Source organism: Triticum aestivum, chromosome 5B (assembly GCF_018294505.1).
Source record: "Triticum aestivum cultivar Chinese Spring chromosome 5B, IWGSC CS RefSeq v2.1, whole genome shotgun sequence".
NCBI lineage: Eukaryota > Viridiplantae > Streptophyta > Magnoliopsida > Poales > Poaceae > Triticum > Triticum aestivum.
In genome coordinates this window covers 315,161,230-315,183,656 of record NC_057807.1, presented here as the reverse complement: position 1 = coordinate 315,183,656, position 22,427 = coordinate 315,161,230, and the positions used below count along the sequence as shown (strand labels likewise).

The window sequence follows — 22,427 nt, the reverse complement described above, 5'->3', positions numbered from 1 at the left end:
ATCCGCAGTTGTTTGATTTGCAGAAAAAGAAAGGGAAAATACACAAAATCTACTGTTTACTTAAAGCCTAGTTATGCAGTGCGGCCGAGCCCACTCAATGGGCCTTCTCCTTCCATCCTCAGGTACAGGAGGCAGGAGGCATGCGTGTCACACATCCACGGCTGCCATGGCCATGGATGGCCTCCAGCCCTCCACGTCGACTCTCTCGGCTTATAACTGCACCAACCCGAACCCTAGTCTGCTCTCGACCGATACCCTCTCTTTCCCCCATCGTGCCTCTCCTTGTCTGCTCGAAAACGACACGAGAGCTCGAGCGGTGACTGCGCCGTCGCCGCCGTTCCCGCGGCCTACGAGCTCCCCGGCGCTTGTGGAGTTGTCCCGAAGAGCCACAGCCATCGTCTCCATCATCTACGCCTCTGGATCGGAGCCGAGGGGCAACACCATCGTCTTCCACGTCGATCCCCTTCGACGAACATCGCCTCTGCCTCGTCATCGATCCCCTCGACTCCAACTACCTCCGGCTCCCCTGAGCTCCTACGAACCCCCCTGTGAGTGGCCCGTCGATCTGTCTCCGTAGAGTCACCCCGCGAGCTCGCGCCCGCCGTGGCCGAAGCCCTGCCGCAACCGCACCGGGTTCGCCCTCATACACGCTCGTCGCACCCATGGTTGTGCTCCCCCGCGCGTCCGGCCGCGGCCTAGCCGCGTCCCGCAGCCGCCCGCTCCGCGCACGCTCGCTGCTCTGCTATCATTGATGTCGCCTCTGCTACTTTGGTGCTCCTACAAGCTTGATATTATTCATCTGCTAGCTGACGCCGCTGCTGTTTTGCTGCTGCTCCTGCTAGTTAGTCGCTGCTGCTCCTAAGCGCTGCTCCTGTCTGCTAACTACTGTTGTTCCTAGATGCTGCTGCTTGCGGCTTCTGATTCCTCCTACTGTCGCTGCTAGTTGCTGCTAATGGCCATGGCCGTGGCCAGTGGCGGAGCCAGGATTGGCCGACGCCCCAGGCGAGAAACTAAGGGTAAAAAAATAACTCCCCCCTCCCTGAAAAATACAGTTTCAAAGCATATAAAAGTCAAGCAGGGGCGACGACGGCGACGCGTCTTCGACTCGCTTCTGTGCTTGTAGTCATTGCTAGGTAGTCTATGAACCGGGATGTAATTTTTATTATATCTCGTGTTCATTTTATAAATTTCTCAAAAAAATATAAATTTTGAATGGCAAATCGGTGCATCCAGGCATTTTTTTAAACTTAGCTGGTATAATAACAAATGCAAAATGTGAATTACTAAACCGGATTCCACATTTATGCTCTCTGCAGAACTACAAAACTAAGGAATACAATATGAAAAGGGAAAAAGCATTAAGAATTAATGATCTTTTCTCAATCAAGCATCAAACGGTGGCAACTAGCAAGTGAAATTCCCCGCAAAAGAAAACTAGCAATAAAAATTGGGATTTGGAAACAGTGGCTAGCAAGAGAAATCTCTTCATCAACTAACCTAACACGGGCTACGTACACTACGTCAAAACATCTTCCTTTTCTGGTCAAAAAAGACTCTCGTAGCTATGTACCAGCAGCACAGGCTCTGTCTTTCTTGTTTTCGTTCACTTTTTTGTTGTTGGGCTGGCTAATGGCCCAAAAACAGGGGTATGAAGTGGGCTGCGCCCCAGGCCATTTTTTTCTGTAGATATATTGGCTGGGAAATTTGTCACGCCCGAGGCCACTGCCTGGGCTGCCTGCGGCCCAGATCCGCCCATGGCTGTGGCCATGTCCAAGCACGAGTGGTGTGCGTGTGTATGCACAGGCACCACCGGCCGGCCGTGCAATTTAACTTAGGGACTAATTACTAGCTAGTTTAACTACCAGCCCTTGACAAGTGGACCCTAGACTAATTAATCTAATTAACTAGAATATTTTAGTTGCTACATATGGCATGTGGGACACACCATCCCCATTTGATCAGTCAAGTTGACTTGGCAACTCGAATTAAAATAAATCCAAAATTTCATAATATTATTTAAAACTTTGAAAAATCATTTAAAATAAACCGTAGCTCGCATGAAAATATTTTGTACATGAAAGTTGATCAGAACGACGAGACGAATCTGAATACACCATCCGTTCGTCTGTCACATGTCCCTAGCATAGTGAACCTGCAACTTTTCCCCTCCGTTTCATTTGTCTGAAAATGTCAAACTTTGGGAAAAGATTTTCGGATGTTTTTCCCCTTCGCCGGTATCGTGTAGCACTGCGTTAGAACACCCATAGCACCGCTTATTGTCATGACATGCATCTGTTTGCTTGTATTTATTGTTTCTTCCCCCTCTCTCCGATAGACCCGACACCGATGCTGCCGTTGTGATCGACTATGTCGACTCTTCTTCCCTTTCAGCGGAGCTTCCAGGCAAGCCCCCTTTGATCATCCCGACATCACCCATTCCATTCTCTCATGCTTGCATTAGATTTTGCTACTATAATTGATTGCTCCTATTCTGATGCATAGCCTGCTTTTGTAATCTGCTTATTGTTACCTACCTTCTTATCCTAAACTACTTAGTATAGGTTGGTTAGTGATCCATCAGTGACCCCCACCTTGTCCTTGTTGCCCCTGCTTTATCATTGACCTCCTCAAGTAAGTAACCTTCTTATCCTAAACTACTTAGTATAGGATTTAACCGAGGACGCAGGCCTAAGCTGCAATCGCCCGGATACTCAAGTAAGTAACCTTGTGCCCGGACCTGCTATTCGTGTAATTGTCATAAACTCGCCCCTAAAAGAGCTATTCTTTTAAACAGGAGTGGATAGCGAAGGCAAAGATGATCAGGTGTCCGGCTCCCCTTCCCGAAACCAGGCCGGATCCCGCGCTGGTCAGGATGCTGAAGATAATGCCTTTGGAGGGAAGTAAAGGGGAGGACAAGGAAACTATGGCCTCCTCGAAGGAGGCTAATCCGAAGGGAGGAATCGACAATTCCTCTCCTAAGGGGAAGAAGAGAGCCGTCTCTGACGACCCGGAGACCATGGCCTCGAAGCGGGGGGAAAATCCTCATCAGACGGTCCTATGCCGAGGAGTTCCTCGGCCGGACTATGCCCTCAAGGGGATCAGCCCTCCAGCGAGCCGTAAGTAGAGAAAGATTTTCCTTTTGAGGGATGAGGGAAATCCCTGATTTATATCTGAGAAGATTAACCGAATTTTTACCTCGTAGCTTGGACCTTAGCCCTTCTCAGCAGAGCTCATCTTCGGGGAATCGGAGATGATGGAGAGCGGGACGCCTTCCCCTGCCGTGCCGCCTAGCGAGGTGGGCGATCCTGAGGTGTCGTCGCGGAGAGTTTCTCCGAATCTGGCAGGGGCGGAAGATGGCTATGTGGCCCCCCGAGGTTCTCCGTGTCCGGCCTTCGAAAGAGGTCATGGGACAAGTCCGACACCGTCTGGTGCTCAGCCGGAGGAGCTAAAGATTCTACTGGGGCGAGCTTCTATCTCGGAGGAGCATCGTGCATTGATGGGCACGGTGATTGAAAGGATTTCATCCGCACAAAGCGGATTGCATGAGGCCGTCAGAAGTTTACTGACGGGTTTTGAGGTACATTAGATAATGTACACTTTTGTCAGTTGCGCATAAATAAGATGTGCCCTGTGTAGATAGTAGCCCCTGAGGCTCTACGCGTCGTCAAGGAATGACGGCACGCGGAGGATCATAATCCCAGGTCTAAGATGTCGCCTTTGAATGTAGGCGGCAGGGTGTCTGGAATCAAGCCGGACTGATGATTTTGCCGAACTAAAGCGGCAACTGGACGTGGCCGATGCCGACATCGCGCTTGTCAACAAACGGCTTGATGAGGCTCAAGGTATGTAATTCTTTGGGCGGCATTTGGTAAGAAGAGCTTCATGCCGGTATCTTACAATGCGTGTGCTTGACGCAGATGGTGCGGCCGCCGTGGAGAGTCTTAGGGCAGAACTTGCCCGAGCTAAGGAACAAGCCAGAAGAAGTGATGCGGCTGCCGAGAAAGCCCTTGAAGAGCTGAAAGCCGAACAGGCTGCTCACTGCCGAAGCAAGGAGGAGATGGCCGAGATGGCCGTCAAGTTAAAGGGCGCTGCTGACCGTTGCAATCTTCTTGAAGAAGAAGACTGGGCGAGGCGGACAGACTTAGAGAAGGCCATTACTGATGCCAAAGACGCTCGCTCTGCGATGAGAGCTGCGAAGGAGGAGCTGCGCCAAGCCGGACAGATTGCGGCTGGAAGGCCATTTATGCCGCGGAAGAAGTTTTGCGATCCGAGGTTTGCTCCATTGGACCGGATGTGGAGTGTGGAGGACACCTATCTGGATTTGGCAGCGAGTGCTGCTGATGCGACCAAACACTTTCGAGATAAAAAAGATCACGAAGTGGAAAAGCTTTTCTGGTCGCAGTTTCACAATCCAGAGCGTCCACTTGCAGTGGAAAATTGTTTGGCCCAATGGGCCGAACTGAATAGGTTGTCCAGACTCGCCATGAAGTACGTCATGGGTCATGTTTGGCTGGGGAGATCGGAGCCGAAGAGTTACTTCAGCTCAGTGCAACAATTCCTTGACGCGGCGCCACGTATCAATGCGGTGAAGAGGTCAGCCTGCATAGAGGGCGCGCGGATGGCTCTTGCCCGTGTCAAAACATACTGGGCAGAGATGGAGTCCACCGTTGTTGCGTCCCGAGATTCGGACAAAAGCCGAGTACCTTCCGAGCACTATTTTCAGGAAGTCCTTGAAGGCGCTCGTATAATAGAGACGCAGTGCTCGAAGGATGCTATTTTATGATAACATATGTAATTATAAAGCAATATTGTAGTGGCCTTTTATACTTGTGCCTTCAAGTATTGGGAACACCTCCTCTGCGGCCGTTTTTAATATATATATAAAATCTGAAAGATGGCAGTCGTTGGCTTCAGCCCCCACGCACGTAGTGCGGGGGTGCTCGCAGAAGACGCATTTTCACACTTAACCCAACGTCTTGGTCCTACAAAGGAGGTGATAGCGCAGCGGGCAAGGCAACCGGACTATAATGCTTTAACACTTTCACTTAGCCATAGGAGCTTGACAGTGGGACTATTTAGGTAGCCCTTTGATGGCGACTGTGCTCGCCCGAGTTCGGTGCGCGTATGTGCCTGGCCGGGAAACGCCCATTCATTAAAGCAGAGGAATCCGATAGATTCCGATAGGTCATCGAGTGGCTGACCAGTCTCACGCTACATCATGACAGTCAGTTTTCGGCTTTCTCTACTTAGGTGCTCGCCCGGCCGAACCGGGGCACAATCGCAGTAGTTCTCCTGGTGCTACCTTAGCCGATTGAGCGGAACGTAAGGTAGCCGAACTCAGGAGCCGGGCAACCCAACATTTGACCAAAGACATGATTCGGAGCTGATGCATATAATGCCAAAACTCGAGATGCCGGACACTCGCTAAGGTGTTCGGTCTTTATGAGTGCGGGCGAAACAACACTCTTTAGTAAAAAAGCCCGTAGTGTCCAGGTACGCGCAAGAATTCTGACGTGGCCACATGCCAAGACGCCAGCCTCCTCCGTGGTTATATTAAAGAAAACCAGGGGATATGTAACAATGAGAGACAGTAAAAAAGGTTTACGCAGGGTCTTAATCTAAAAAGAATCCTTAAGACGGGTCCCTACTGCACGTCTGCGCCTGTGTCTCCGTTGTGCCGTATCCTGGACGGGCGCCGCACGACGTTCATCTATAAAAGAGAGGAACTGATTTGAAAATGGGTCGTGTCGAACAAAGGTTTGAAATAAACAATGTATAAAGTAAAATATATAAAATTGAGCTTTATTGTCCTCTATTGCATGAGTACGGAGCTCCTAGTGCGGGGGTATATGGCCACTAAGCCTGCGTCAATTGTAATTTTGAGCCGAACTCGTCCATCCGCGTTCGTGGTCTTTAATGACCTTTTCCGAAGTTTTGGGCTGGTGAAGCCATTTTACTGTGAGGCATTTAAAACAGCCGCACAGTCCTCCGCTTAGGGGAGGCGCACTTCAGTGCTTCCCCTTCAACGAGATGATGCCCCATGGACCGGGCATCTTAAGCATGAGAGATGCATAATGCGGTATTGCGTTAAAGCGAGCGAAAGCTTCGCGTCCCAGTAGTGCTTGATAGCGACTTGAGAACGGGTCGACATGGAAGGTCAGCTTTTCGCGGCGAAGTTATCGGTAGAGCCGAATATAACTTGGAGTCGGAGAAAACCCATGCAATGGGTGTCCGGACCAGGTGTTACCCCTTGAAAGGAGGTTTTGCTGCGGCAGATTCTTGCTGGGTTTATCCCCATGTGATGGATTGTATCCTGATATATCAGGTTTAGTCCACTGCCGCCGTCCATAAGGACATTTGAAAACTGGAGTCCGCCGGTTATTGGATCGAGTATCAAGGCAGTCCAGCCTGCATTCTTGACATTTCTAGAATAATCTAGCTGATCGAAGGTGATTGGCTTTGACAACCAGTGGCGGGACCCTTTGGGGATAGGTCGTGTGGTGCGTGCCTTTATGGGCGCCGCATGTTTTGTTATGTGAAGTAAGTTCACTGTTTTTACTTCTTGTGGGAAGTTCTTTTGTTTCCTAGTGCTCTGCTTTTGGGGTTCGTCCTCATCTTCGCTTGCTGTGTCGAGCCCCTTGTGTTCGGCATTGAGTCTGCCGGATTGTTTGAAAACCCAGCAATCTCTGTGGGTATGGTTAGCAGGCTTCCCGGGAGTACTGTGTATCTGACATATCCTGTCCAGGATTTTATTTAAGTTGGATGGATCATCCCTGTTATCCTGGAGGGGTGGTTTTGTCTGATTTTGTCGTGAGCCTTTGAATCCGGCATTAACTGCCGTGCTCTTTGGACTTTTTTCCTTAGTCCGGCGACGGTCCTTGTTGCGTCGCGGTTTTCCGTTTCCATCCCTAGTTTCGGATGTACTTGGGTCGCTGGGGCTGCACCTTGCCAACCAGCTGTCCTCTCCTGCACAAAAGCGGGTCATGAGGCTTTTTAGTGCGGCCATTGTTCTTGGCTTTTCTTGGCCGAGGTGTCTGGCGAGCCATTCGTCTCGGACGTTATGCCTGAAAGCTGCTAAGGCTTCAGCGTCCGGACAGTCGACTATCTGATTCTTTTTAGTGAGGAATCTATTCCAGAACTGCCGAGCTGATTCTCCGGGCTGTTGAGTTATGTGACTAAGATCGTCTGCATCCGGAGGGCGGACATAGGTCCCTTGAAAATTTGCTCGGAAAGCATCCTCGAGCTCTTCCCAACTTCCAATTGTGTTTTCAGGAAGGCTTTTAAGCCAATGCCGGGCTGGCCCTTTAAGCTTAAGGGGTAAATATTTGATGGCGTGGAGATCATCTCCTCTGGCCATATGTATGTGGAGGATATAGTCCTCGATCCAGACTCCAGGGTCTGTTGTTCCATCATATGCCTCTATGTTGACGGGTTTGAATCCCTCTGGAAATTCATAGTCCAAAACCTCATCGGTGAAACATAGGGGGTGTGCGGCGCCCCTGTATTTGGGTGTGCCGGATTCTGATGATGGCTTTATTGCATTGCTTACGAGAGCTTGCTTTCTTGGCCCGTAAATGGATCTAACTGGGCCATGATGCGAATCCTTAGGTGGGTCACATGCCGTTTTAAGTGCGGCACCGCTTGCCGCTTTATGGGGTCGTCTATCCGACCGTGTGGCTTTCTTATTTTTTGAATGCGAGGGCTCTAGGGCCTCTTCGTCGAATTTAGGCAGTAGCCTTCTTTTCGGATAGCTTTTAGTGCGGCGACCATCGCCGTATTTATTTGCGGTATTGATTACTTTGCTCCATCTAATTCGGAGTGCATCTTCCGCTGTTTTTAGCTTCCGCTTCTGCTTTTTCAGGCTGCGTGCAGTTGCAACGAGCCTCTTGTGGAGACTCTTCTTCTCCATGGGTTTATCCGGTGTAAGCTCGTCCGGAATACCATTTTCGCAAGGGGAGGGATGTTCGGTTTCTCTATCCGTGTTTCCCTGTTCGGACGGTTGCTCTGAGGCCTGCTCGTCGTCTACCAGCTCGTCCCGCTCTATGGCTGGGTTTTTATCGAGGCGGGGCTTGGGTCGGCGTTTATGCCGACGCTTTGATTGCTTTCCGGGGGGTCGATCTCCCGTTCCATCCCCTTTTTCCTCGTTGTCGCTTCCTTTAGGGGTATCCACCATGTACACATCGTGAGATGGGGTGGCTGTCCAATGCCCTATGGGCGTTGGTTCATTGGTATCTCCTGCATCGTCATCCATGCTGTCAATGTCTATGGAGTCGAAGTTGAGCACGTCGTTTAAATTTTCGACAGTGGCTACAAAGTGGGTGGTGGGCGGGCTTTGAATTTCTTCATTGTCCGTATCCCATCCTTGCTAACCGCAGTTCGGCCAGGGCTCTCCTGTTAAAGAGAGAGACTTGAGAGAATTCAGGATATCGACAAAAGGCGAGTGCTGAAAGATGTCCGTAGCGGTGAACTCCATTATCGGCGCCCAATCGGAATCGATCGGCAGGGGCGCGGGGGGTTCGGAATCCGGAGAGGAGTCCGGATCCTCGGAGTCATGAGTCACACGGAGTGCGGGGCTGGCGTTCGGCTCAATCACCTTTGAGATCGCAGCCCCCGAGGTGACGTCCAACCGCTCATCCTCGATTGGCGCAGCTGGCTCCGAATTAAGGGTCAGAGCCGGTGTGTTTGCGGCCTCCAAGGCACTGTTCGGCGGCAGAGCTAGATCATGCCCCGCGAGACAGTGCGGCGCGCTTGGCTGTGGCTCGAATCCGTCGAAGATTAAATCTCCGCGGATGTTTGCCGTGTAATTTAGGCTTCCGAACCTGACCTGATGGCCAGGGGCATAGCTTTCGATCTGCTCCAGGTGGCCAAGCGAATTGGGCCACAGAGCGAAGCCGCCGAAGACGAAGATTTGTCCGGGGAGAAAAGTCTCGCCCTGGACCTCATCATTGCTGATGATCAAAGGAGCCATCGGGCCTAAAGGTGACGACACAGAGGAACTCTCAATGAAAGCACCAATGTCGGTGTCAAAACCGGCGGATCTCGGGTAGAGGGTCCCGAACTGTGCGTCAAGGCCGGATGGTAACAGGAGACAAGGGACACGATGTTTTTACCCAGGTTCAGGCCCTCTCGATGGAGGTAATACCCTACTCCTGCTTGATTAATATTGATGATATGGGTAGTACAAGAGTAGATCTACCACGAGATCAAGGAGGCTAAACCCTAGAAGCTAGCCTATGGTATGATTGTTGTGTATGGAGTTGATTGTCCTACGGACTACAACCCTTCGGTTTATATAGACACCGAATAGGGTTAGGGTTACACAGAGTTGGTTACAAGGGTAGGGGATCTTGAATATCCGCATCGCCCAGCTTGCCTTCCACGCTAAGGAAAGTCCCATCCGGACACGGGATGAAGTCTTCAATCTTGTATCTTCATAGTCCAGGAGTCCGGCGAAGGTATAGTCCGGCTACCCAAACACCCCCTAATCCAGGACTCCCTCAGTCCTCGCAACAAAAGGATCCGGCAAGACACCTGCTGTGTATGCCGGCGTCGCCTCCGCGGTGGCCTTCATGGGACCCAAGCGGCGGCTGCCTCCTGTGTTCTACTTCTCCTCGATGATGGCGGCGGACGCGGAGGCACTGGCCATCGACTCATCGCTCTCCGTGCACCCGGCTTCTATCTCTGCTTGCATCGTGCGGCTGCCGGCATGGGAGTCTCAGTCATAGAAAAAGGAGACGCGGTCGCAGACACGGGAGGCGTGGTACGAGGCGGCAACATGGACGGCAGCGACGACGCCCGTGCGCCGCTCCTCGTCGAGATGGCCTGGAGCGGCGAGTTGCTGAACCGCGCGCCGGCTTGGGGCGGCAAATGGCTCTGTCGAGCGAGGGAAGGGAGGTTGTCGGTGTCAAAACCGGCGGATCTCGGGTAGGGGGTCCCGAACTGTGTGTCTAGGCGGATGGTAACATGAGAAAGGGACACGATGTTTTTACCCAGGTTCGGGCCCTCTCGACGGAGGTAAAACCCTACTCCTGCTTGATTAATATTGATGATATGGGTAGTACAAGAGTTGATCTACCACGAGATCAGAGAGGCTAAACCCTAGAAGCTAGCCTATGGTATGATTGTTTTTGTGTCCTACGGACTAAACCCTCCGGTTGATATAGACACCGGAGGGGGCTAGGGTTACACAGAGTCAGTTACAAGGAAGGAGATCTACATATCCGTATTGCTAAGCTTGCCTTCCACGCCAAGGAGAGTCCCATCCGGACACGGTACGAAGTCTTCAATCTTGTATCTTCATAGTCCAACAATCCGACCAAAGGTTATAGTTTGGCTGTCCGGATACCCCCTAATCCAGGAATCCCTCAGTAGCCCCTGAACCAGGCTTCAATGACGATGAGTCCGGCGCGCAGATTGTCTTCGACATTGCAAGGCGGGTTCTTCCCCAAATCCCGAGCACCTGTTAAATAGTGTCCGGCTTCTTCTGAATGTTGCGCTCCTTGGCTTCTACGCCCGATAATAGCCATCTTCCACGTGTCAAGCGAATGTGAGGAGCCAGGGTGTTTTTACATTTACCCCCCTAACTACGCAAATGAGCTGTCTATTAAAGAGACGAGGATTTAGATCCAAACCACACCATCCTCCCTTAGCGAGCACTCATCGGAGCGCGCCCGAAAAAATCCATTCCAACATGGCCGGTCAGCGCAGCCCCTCCTCTTGTTCCCCCAGCTCCAAGCCCGGAGATTGGGAGAGGTGTTCCGTCCCGCACAATCAACTAGTGAAGCTTCAGACCCAGGGATTTCTCCCCCCAGCGTATATGGTCCCGGTTTGAGCCGGGCTTGCCACCTAAAATGGCGAAGAGCAAGCGGAGAGCTTTCCCAACCCCTCTAAGGGTGAGCGGGTATGCCTTGTCCCTTATTTAATAAGGGGACTCGGATTTCCAATCCATCCGTTTCTCCGAGGGCTCCTGGAGTTCTACGGCCTCCAGTTGCACAGCCTTACCCCTGCCTCCATACTACATATCGCTGGCTATGTAGCCCTTTGTGAGTTGTTTTTGGGCTGCGAGGCTCATTTCACACTGTGGAAGAAGTTGTTCTGCCTTGTGCCCCGTTCTCAGAGGGGGTCAATATATCAAGTGGGCGGAGCCAAAGTATGGCGCATCGCCGGGACCGGATACCTATCCGGAACCCCAAAGAAGGCGCCCAAAGACTGGCCTTCGGAGTGGTTTTATATAGAAGACGTCCCTCTTCCGGATCCTATTCGGACCGGCCTTCCTGAGATTGATAATTCTCCTTTGAAGAAGCGCCTGAGCTGGCGCCCATGAAGCCCCCAGGAGGAAGATGACAGAGACGTTCTTTACCTGATGAGCCGAATAAAGGTATTGGCTCAATTAGGACAAGTCATGGCACTATGCATTATGCGAGGGGTGCAGCCACTTCAATATCGAGGCCACCCCATGTGGGATTTCAACGGGGAGGATGACGCCACCCATTGTGGCCGCAAGGGGCCGGACTCGACCGCTGCCCTAGCAAAAATCTTGTCCGATTTGTACAAGGGAGAAGGGGAGGAATTCCTCCGCGTCAATCCACAGGGTGGATTTTCTATGTACAATCCTCCGAGTTGGGTAAGTCAACACTTTTTATGCCCATCCATTCCATATTCCCATAGTTAAATATTTTACCTTGCGATTTCAACGCAGGAGCTGCGTAAGGCTGTAAAGGAGATTAGCGGCCCGCCTCCACAACCAGAGGATCCTGAGCGATCCCTTGACCCGGCCTCCAAAGAGGATCCGGACATATCCGTGGAGCTGATTGATAGGGTGTTCTACCAATTAAGCAGCAACGAGGCCTTGGTGGCCATTACGGCCGATTACCCTGGGCTGCTCCCAGCTTCGCAGGTAACTGAGACCAAAGTCCCAACATTTCAAAGAGGATTCGTCCTTGCGCACTTTGCTTACCATATACAAATGGTGTTTCACAGGGAAGGCCCTTGGGACGCCATGTCGAGCCCGCGGCGACTAGCCACCAAGGGGCTCCGAGGCCGGGCAGGCTAAAAAGGAACGCGGTCCGGACTAAAACACCGGGGCAGAGGTATGATGTGCCACCTTACTCCATGGTATTGTCTTTAAAGATATATTAACGCCCTTGCTTTCTAGGAAGAAGAACGCTCGCCGGACTATATCCGGAGAGGTCACCAATCACGCCTCAACCAGTCGGGCTCCAAGGCCGGACACGGAAGCGGAAGGGAATACGAGGCTCACACCGGATGCTCCCCCAATAGAGGATGCGGACAAAATATCCACCGCAAATTCCAAGGTGGAAAGCGCCATGAACCACAAGCATCGCCGAGCCGTTCTCCGTGACGCTTGTTTCTCCCAAGAGGCATTTGATGCCTTCAACTCAGGAGATGCATACCTCCGTGCTGCTCAAAATGGTCTAGCAAGAGCCACGAACCAGTATGTAAAGGATATACGGGTGAGGAAATTTAATGATTATATATAGTAGTAGCCCCTGAGACTTGAAACAGTTAGAATAACTGATTTAAGGATCATTTGTTATGCAGGTTCTTACCGAAAAGAATGCCCAATTGTACCATGAGCTTGAAGAGTGCAGAGCCCAACTTCAGGCCGTACTAGCTGCAGAAGAGGAGTCCAAGAAGACCCCCTCTGGTAATACATGTTTCAAATGATAGGTATCATGTATAATGCGGCATATATGCAAATCTGACAAAAAAATTGCAGATGATGCCGGAGGAAATCCGGAGGAGCAACATCTCCTACGCCGGCTAAAGGCCGGCGAAAGCGTGCTTACGAGGGTTAGGCAGGAGAAGAATAATCTCCAGGATGCCAACACCCAGCTGAGCGTGGAACTAAAGGATGTTCGTGCCCAACTGTCAGACTCCGTGAAGGAGAATCAACGGCTTCGACGCGGCATTTTTAGTAAGTGCTTGAACGAACTTCCAAGAAGAGTTCGGCGAAGAAGTCGACTAACAGAGTTATGTCTGTAGGTATGCTAATAGGTCGTCCCGCGGAGGAAATGCCCGGGTATGTGGGTGATCTTCTACCCGAGCTCTCACAACTGCATGAACGAGCTCGGCAGGTGATGCAAGGCATTGCCCAGGCCTTATGGCCATCCGTCTTCGTGCCCGAAGGCCTTGGAGAGCTTGCGGAGAAGCTGAAGAGAGCGCGGCAGCGCTTCCGATTATGGAAGATATTGGCCTGCCGTCAAGGTGCCAGGGAAGCCTGGGCCATGGTGAAGACGCGGTATACCAAGGCTGACCCAAACCACATGGCCGAGGTCGGACCTGTGGGGCCCGATGGGAAAGAGATCCCTGTTAGCCTAGTGTACGGGCAAGTAGAATTGGCCGCAAAGTATTCCCAACAGGATTGTAGGCTAGACGGTCTGTTGGATAGTATAGAAGAGGAATTTAGCCAGTCAAATTGACTATGTAATTAAAGTGACATGTATAATGCCTTCTAATCGGATTGTAGATCATTTGTCATGGCGGACCTTTTCGCTTCAACCTCGGGACCCGATAGTCCGGAGTGTATCCGAATACCCTCTCGGTTATGTAAGAAGGGGGGCATGCTTGGAGACCAGGCGTAGGGATCATTAGTGCTTGAACAGACAAGTGCCCAACTAGTTATGTTATATTACATGGTTAGTAAGAAACATCTTCCAGGGAGAATAGTTCCGTTAAGGGTTCCTTTCCCTGGGTATGCATGCCCTAAAGTGCATGTCCGGACTGCGAAAAAGGTCACAGAGAAAAAATATCTGGGGGCACATATGGAAAATAAATGAAAAATCATCTTTTGTTCACCGACCGAATATTCCCTTAAGAACGCTAGCTTTCAGCTTCACCCAGTCTGAGGTACACATCCGGCTGACCCAACAGTAACAATCACAGAGGTGCTCCCCTTATGCCCTAGCCGAATTAACGGGAACGTGGGCATAAATACAAGAGCCAGACAACCCAGCTTGGCCAAAACTTAAGTCATATCGATGCATATAATGACAAAGAAAAGGTACATGCGGAAGGATGACACATGTGCTGGGCATGAAGCCCGGATAAATAAGCAAGCTTCTGTGAAAGAAGCCCCCAGGTATAGCTAGCGCGGCTAGCGCATCAATGGTGTGCAGGCAAGGCACAAGTTAGCCTTTGAAGGCGTCGGAAAAAATAAAAGAAGAAGGAGAAAAATAAAGGACAGATAATGTATATAAAAATTGACAGAGGAAGGAGACGAACACAGAGTCCGGAACTAGGCGTAGAATCTCCGGAGCCTGGCTGCGTTTCATGGGTTCAGCTCAAGCCGATTATCCGATGCGTCCCGCAGACGGTACGCTCCACCGGTCAGAACTTGGTCAATGATGAAGGGACCCTCCCATTTGGGCTCGAGCTTGGTCTTTTTCTTCTCCGGCAGGCGTAGAACTAGTTCGCCAATGTTATAAGTTTTGGCCCGTACTTCTCTGATTTGGTATCTTCGAGCCTGTTGCTGATAGAATGCGGAACGGGCTTTTGCCACGTCGCGCTCCTCCTCTAGGGTGTCCAAATTGTCCTGCCGATCGAGCTCGGCTTCTCTTTCTTCGTACATGCGTACCCGAGGTGAGTCATGAATTATCTCGCAGGGCAGAACCGCCTCTGCGCCGTACACCATAAAAAGGGTGTGTATCCAGTAGTGCGATAAGGCGTTGTCCGCAACCCCCAGAGTACGGAGTCGAGCTCCTCTACCCAGTGCGTGTTAGATTCCTTTAGGGACTGCACTAATCTGGGTTTGATGCCACTCATGATAAGACCATTTGCTCGCTCGACTTGACCGTTAGTTTGTGGGTGAGAGACGGAAGCATAATCGAGCTTAATGCCCATGTTTTTGCACCAGAGTTTTATCTCGTCGGCAGTGAAGTTCATGCCGTTATCAGTGATGATGCTGTGGGGGATGCCATAACGGTGTACAACCTCGGATATGAAGTCTATCACCGGTTTGGATTCGGCCGTTTTAACAGGTTTGGCTTCTATCCATTTGGTGAATTTATCCACCATGACCAGCAAGTATTTTTTCTTGTGGGTTCCTCCTTTAAGGTGTCCAACCATGTCAAGCCCCCAGACCGCAAAGGGACAGGTAATGGGGATTGTGTGGAGGGCGGTGGGTGGCATATGGCTTTGATTTGCAAAAAGCTGGCAACCAACGCAGCGTTGGACCAGGTCAAGTGCATCTGCCCGGGCCGTAGGCCAGTAAAAACCTGTACGGAAGGCCTTGCTTACAAGGGCCCGGGCTGCGGCGTGGTGGCCGCCGAGTCCGGCATGAATTTCTGCCAGAAGCTTCCGCCCTTCCTCTTCGGAGATGCACCTTTGAAGGACTCCGGTGGTGCTTTTCTTATAAAGCTCTCCCTCATGGACCCTGTAGGCTATAGATCGCCACACTATGCAGCGTGCCTCATTTTGGTCCTCGGGGAGTTCCTGCCTAGTTAAGTAGGCCAGGAATGGTTCTGTCCACGGGGTGATGACGGCCATTATAACGTGGGCTGAAGATGTTATTTCGGTGGCAGAGCCTCCGATATGTTAGAGTGTTCGGTATCGGGCATTGCGGTTGGGTCCGGGCTGTTGTTACCGGTGTCCCGTTCCCATACCACGGATGGCTTGAACAAGCTCTCCAAAAAGATGTTAGCGGGGACGGCATCGCGTTTTGCGCCGATGCGTGCGAGGACATCTGCCGCCTGATTGTTTACCCGGGCTACATGGTGAAATTCGAGCCCCTCGAACTGAGCTGACATTTTTAGGACGGCGTTGCGATAGGCCGCCATTTTCGGATCCTTGGCATCAAAGTCTCCATTTATTTGGGATATTGCGAGGTTCGAATCCCCCCGCACCTCTAGGCATTGAATACCCATGGATACTGCCCTCCGGAGACCATGTAAAAGGGCCTCGTATTTGGTTGCGTTATTGGAGTCCGTATACATTATCTGGAGTACGTATTGAACTATATCTCCGGTTGGGGACGTCAGAACAACGCCAGCCCCCAGATCAGCCAGCATTTTGGAGCCATCGAAGTGCATGATCCAGTTGGAATATGCGCCGTACTCTTTAGGGAGTTTGGCTCCCGTCCATTCGGCGACTGTAGGATCGGAAGTATGTCTAGAGGGGGGGGGGTGATTAGACTACTTGACCAAATAAAAACTTAACCTTTTCCCAATTTTAGTTCTTGGCAGATTTTAGCAACTTTAGTACAAGTCAAGCAATCATCACACAATTCAAGCAAGCATGCAAAGAGTATATAGGCAGCAGAAAATAAAGCATGCAACTTGCAAGAATGTAAAGGGAAGGGTTTGGAGAATTCAAACACTATTGGAGACACGAATGTTTTTCCTGTGGTTCGGATAGGTGGTGCTATCCTACATCCACGTTAGTGGAGACTTCAACCCACGAAGGGTAACGGTTGCGCGAGTCCATGGAGGGCTCCACCCATGGAGGGTCCACGAAGAAGCAACCTTGTCTATCCCACCATGGCCATCGCCCACGAAGGACTTGCCTCACTAGCGGTAGATCTTCACGAAGTAGGCGATCTCCTTGCCCTTACAAACTCCTTGGTTCAACTCCACAATCTTGTCAGAGGCTCCCAAGTGACACCTAGCCAATCTAGGAGACACCACTCTCCAAGAAGTAACAAATGGTGTGTTGATGATGAACTCCTTGCTCTTGTGCTTCTTTCAAATGATAGTCTCCCCAACACTCAACTCTCTCTGACAGGATTTGGATTTGGTGGAAAGAAGATTTGAGTGGAAAGCAACTTGGGAAAGGCTAGAGATCAAGATTCATATCGTAGGAATGGAATATCTTGGTCTCAACACATGAGTAGGTGGTTCTCTCTCAGGACATATGAGTTGGAAGTGTAGGTGTGTTCTGATGGCTCTCTTCACGAATGAAGAGGAGGTGGAGGGATATATATAGCCTCCACTTAAAATCCAACCGTTACACACAATTTACCAATCTCGGTGGGACCGAATCAACAAACTCGGTCGGACCGAAAAGGTAAACCTAGTGACCGTTAGAGATTTTCGGTGGGACTGACATGCATCTCGGTAGGACCGATATGGTTAGGGTTTGGGCATAACTTAATCTCGGTGAGACCGATTACACAAACTCGGTGAGACCGATTTGGTAATTAGCTAACCAGAGAGTTGGTCAGGCAAACTCGGTGGGACCGATTTGCTCTTTCGGTGAGACCGAAAAGTTACAAAAGGGAAACAGAGAGTTTGCATTGCAATCTCGGTGGGACCGATCCGCTCTTTCGGTGAGACCGAAAAGTTACGAAAAGAAAACAGAGAGGTTACAATCCCATCTCGGTGGGACCGAGATCCCTATCGGTAGAACCGATTTGCTAGGGTTTTGGCAGTGGCTTATGACATATGAAACTCGGTGGCGCCGGATAGAAAGAATTGGTATGACTGAATTTGGCTTAGGGTTTAGGTCATTTGTGGATATGGGAAAGTAGTTGAGGATTTTGGAGCATATCATTAAGCACATAAGGCAAAGAGCTCATTAAGCAACACCTCATCCCTCCTTGATAGTATTGGCTTTTCCTATGGACTCAATGTGATCTTGGATCACTAAAAGTGTAACATGAAGAGTCTTGAGCTTGAAGCTTTAGCCAATCCTTTGTCCTTAGCATTTTGAGGGTTCCACTTTCACCATCCATGCCATGCCAATCATTGAGCTTTCCTGAAATAATTGTCTTGGAATAGCATTAGCTCAATGAGCTATATGTTGTTATGAATTACCAAAACCACCTAGGGATAGTTGCACTTTCAATCTCCCCCTTTTTGGTAATTGATGACAACATATAGATCAAAGCTTCGACAAATGATAATAAGAATGAATTACATCGTCGCTTTGAGAAGTATGTGATAAGTAAGAGCTCCCCCTAAATATTTGCATATAAAAATTTGCTTTGGACTGCAAATGCACAAGAAGTTAGAATTATGGGTTACTCTTCCATGTCACATACATCTTGGTGGAGCGCTCAAAATGATTAATAATGAAATACATGCACTCATCACCAAGGCAAAGTGAATGACCACATAAGATAGATAAGATATATCAAGCATGCATAAGTGTAGCTTATGATCAAACACATGATCATCAATGTCTCACAAGCATATCAAAGTATCTCGACCAAAAGCAAACAATGTATCAAAAACCACCAAATAAAACAAGAGAGAAAAGCAACTCTCTCTCTCTCTCTCGAAGCCTATGATCTATACATCTTCTCCCCCTTTGGCAACAAGTTACCAAAAAGTTCCTAGAAAATGCATAGTGCTAAATTGACTCTCAGGCTTGATCTTTAGGAGGTGGTGGAGTCTGGATCACTCCAAGGACGAAGGCTTCCGTTGATGTAGTTGGAGCTGGAGCTGAAGTGGATGCTGGAGCAGGTTGGGTTGGTGTTGCGGCTGGTGCTGAGGCGGTTGCTCTTGTGTCAGGAACTGGCACTGCACTGGACCTCTGGGCTCGTGGCACTCTGGCAAAAGCATTTGTGGTTGTCTTCCCTCTCCTCTCCTGCATGTCATCTTGGAGCTGCTCCACTGCAGTCTGAATTTCTGTCACCTTGATGTCCAAGTCATAGAACTTCTGTTCTACGATCCTCTCTAAGCTTGCCTGGTTCTGAGTTAGGTTGGCCAAACCTTTCTCAATCCGCAGGGTGGATGCAATTAGGTAACTAAGCTGCTCTTGCTTGGTTTTCAAGAAGTATTCTAATTCCTCCTCTTGAGTTGGCATCCTTGCAGCTTTCTCCTTTCTTGCCTTCTCCTTTTGTGCTTGTGCATGGGCTGATGATGGTTCATCCTTGTTCATCACAACTTCATTGTCTTCAAAATCTGGATGAATAGGCAGATGTTCCTTATCCAAAAGATAGATGCCTGTGCCCATCTTGGAGTTGATCAGTTCCTGGATCTAAGGGGCATGTCCACAGCTTCTCTTCTGGTCTGCTGCTGTCCTCTTGATTGTCTCTATTATAAGGCTCATGACCTTGAACTTCTGAGGCACATCAAAGATATGAAGCAAATTGATAGCATGGCCTCTGATCATCTTGTGATCTCCAGACTTGGGCAACAGAGTGTGCCTTAAGATCCAGTTGATTGTTGGCAATCCTGACAGAAGATAATGTACAGATCCATACTTGAAAGTTTCAAGTGCCTTGTCAGGGATCTCTTTGTACATGTTGATCATGGAGTTGTGATCCATCTTCTTCTTGGAATAGACATCCAAGTCATCTTCACTTTCCTCTGGGGCATTGATCAGTTGTGCCCATTCAGCAACTGTTGATTGGTACCTTGTACCTTCAGACATCCAGACAATCCTCCCATCTGGGTAAAAATGTGCCGTGGAGAAGAACTGCATGATAAGTTCTTCATTCCACTTTGTGAGCTTTTGCCCAACAAAGTCTGCTACTCCACAAGCCTTGAAGCTGTCCTGCACTCCTGGGAAGTTCTCTTCGTTGTCCTTGATGTATTGCCAATCGACCCATCTCATGTCACAGACAATTGGCTTCTTGTCTAACAGGACTGTCTCATAGAAGTCCTGCTGTTCCTTAGTATGGAACCTGTAGTCTACAGCAGTCCTTATCCTTGTAGCATAGGGATCCTCTGCTCTCCATTTTCTCAATCCAGAGTCTCTCCTGATTTTCATATCCTCAGCCACAGGATGAGCATCATTGTGGTCTGGGATCTTGGGCTTCAATTTTCTCAAAACTTGTCCTTCCTCTTCTTCTGCAGTATCAGGCACTGGGGCCTTGTTCTTCTCAGCAGCTGGGATGTTCCTTGTATTCCTCTTGGGTTTTTGCTTTGGAGCTGTCTTGGGGGCTTCCTTGGGCTTGGATGCAGCTGCCCCTGATCTAATAGCATCACCAATCAGCTTGGGTGCCCTGGGTGCTGGTGCAGCACCTTCCTCTTCCTCTTCTTCTTCATCAGAAGAATGTTGTTCAAATTCAGCCATAGGATCTACTTTCTTGCACCATCTGCCTCTTTTCCTCTCTTTCTTCTCTTCAGCAACCACTGGCTCCTTGGGAGTGGGCTTGTCAGGAATCTTGGTTGAGGCTCTGGCCTTTGGCATTGGCTTCCTGCCTGCTGCCCTTTTGATCTTCAATCCAGGCTTGGTGGCTGCAGCTGAGCCATATTCTTTCTTCAGCACAACTCTCTTGGAGGTTGCCTCCTCCTCTGCTACATAGTCTTCATCCTCTGAGTCTGATGTCCTCTTCTTTCTCTGTCTGGTGGCAGCTTTTGGCAGATTGCTAGGAGTGCTCCTGCTGCCATCATCTGAAGAACTGGAGGGACTAGTGCCCTCACTCATGTGCACAAGCTACTCTGACTGATTTTGACTGTCACTTTGGTCTGACATGATAAACAAGCTGACTGCTGACTGCTGACCCTGTGAATAGTTTATAGATGAGGTAGAGTGGATGAGCATCACAAAATGCAGAGATTTTTGCAAAAGAATGATTCAAAAACTTAGTTTTAGTTTCCCACAGAAAGCATTTCGGATCTACCGATTTCTAAACTCGGTGATACCGAAGCAGCATTTGGAACCTAAACTGGTGATCTCGGTCAGACCGAGTCACAGTTCGGTGGCACCGAGACTGCTAGGGTTTCACAAGGTTCAAAAATCGTTCACACCGATTAGTTACACTCGGTCAGACTGAGTTTCACTTGTGCAATGGCATAGGCCAAATTGGTGGGACCGAGTTTTTCAACTCGGTGGGTCCGAGATGGTTTCGGCGGAAACCTAACCCTAAAATTTTCGAATCAAACCTAATCTATGAGTTCTTTGACTGGATAGAAGTTTATCAAACGTGGCAAGAATCATTATGATCACAATGTGCTAGGAATAGGATTGGGAATAGCACAAAGATCGAGTCCATACCCTAGTTCGGCGGAGACTCGCTACGGCGGCAACGGCGGGGTTGATTTCCGTTGACGGCGACGGAGACCAGCGACTGGAGGCTGCTGGCGGCGAGGAGACGATCCGTAGACCACGTCGTCCGAGCGAGCTATGGCGCGGGCGAAGGGGTTCGGAGAAATTTCCAAATTTTTGCCCGTGTCTATATATAGCACGACCATGTCGGTGTGACTGAGTGGAACAACTCGGTGGCACCGAGATGCAAAACTGTATACAGTTATTGCAACTCGGTGAGACCGAATGGTTCAAATCGGTTGCACCGAGATTGAAAACTTAGATCAACTTGATGATCTCGGTAGGATCGAAAGTTTGGTATCGGTCAGACCGAGAATCACAAAGAGGTTTTGGAAGTTTAAGTCTATGACGAATTGGGGACTCCGAGTGCTCCTCAGACAGAGTGGTTCGAATTTGACTTGATCAATTTTGTGATGTAGCATGAATAAAGTTTGAGATGAGAAAAGCATAGATAGCTAGAGGGGGTTCTTAGGCATTCTTGTCCATCCACTTGGCAAAAGAAAAGATAAAGCCAAACAATCAAAACAACAAGTGGATGTCCTTGAATGAGTAAAATATGCAACCAGCATGCTCACACAATAAAATGGCAATTGAAATATGTGACAAAGCATGCACAACCAATTCTAGCATCTATCAAGCAATTGCGATGACTAGGTCATCTATATATGAGTATATTGACTTAGGAGTCAAATGAGAACATTTGATCATAGGTCATACTCATCGTTTAAGCTCAAGTGGGGTTACCACTTTTACGTAAAGCATTGTTGTGTTCACATCATTAGAGTTGCTTTAGCTCAAGTCTTAGAGTAAAGCTCCCCCTAGATGTGATATCCCCCGTAAGAGGGATGAACTAACCTTGGGTTTTGTCGATGATGACTTCATGTAGATGTTGAAGATGTGGATGCTCAATGTTGATGTAGATCACTTGGAGCTATCCTTTTGAGTGAATTGCACTTTCAATACCTACATGGGTTAGTCCCACAAGGAACAAGCAAGTATATCCATAGACATAGAGTGATGCACATACAAGATGATGTCTATGAAAGCTTTTAGGTTACCTTGTCCCTTGACCTACCAACAAGAGGGTTTGTGACTCCTTGAACTAGTGCAAGATGTGGAAGTTGATTGCACTTGTTCTTGCCAAAATGATAAGAGTGAAGTATGTTGGCGGAGTCACCCTCAAGAACACTCTAGTTCTTCTTCTTTTGGATCCACACCATCTTTATGGGAATCCTTGGAGTTGTGGTCGTACTTGATGAAGTGGAACTTGAAGTAGTCTTGGGAATCCACTTGACTAAGGTCTTAGGAGCTTCTTCAAATGCATCTATTTCTTCTTGAAGCTTGTCCTTGCCTTTTTGCTTGTAGTCTTGCGGTGGAAGATCATCTTGAGTTTGTGTCCCCTTGAAAGAAGTAGGATCATACTTCTCTTGTTGTGGAACAAACTTTGTCTTGGGGTATTGATCTTCTTCCCA

General features: G+C 49.4%; 1 long non-coding RNA gene across 1 annotated transcript; it reads left to right on the top strand.

Annotated features, from left to right (window-relative positions):
• Positions 1 to 222: 222 nt before the first annotated feature.
• Positions 223 to 3,300, top strand: LOC123111584 (uncharacterized). Its single transcript, XR_006454555.1, has 3 exons — positions 223 to 2,715; positions 2,795 to 3,116; positions 3,203 to 3,300. It is a non-coding gene; the product is annotated as an uncharacterized lncRNA (long non-coding RNA).
• Positions 3,301 to 22,427: the final 19,127 nt, after the last annotated feature.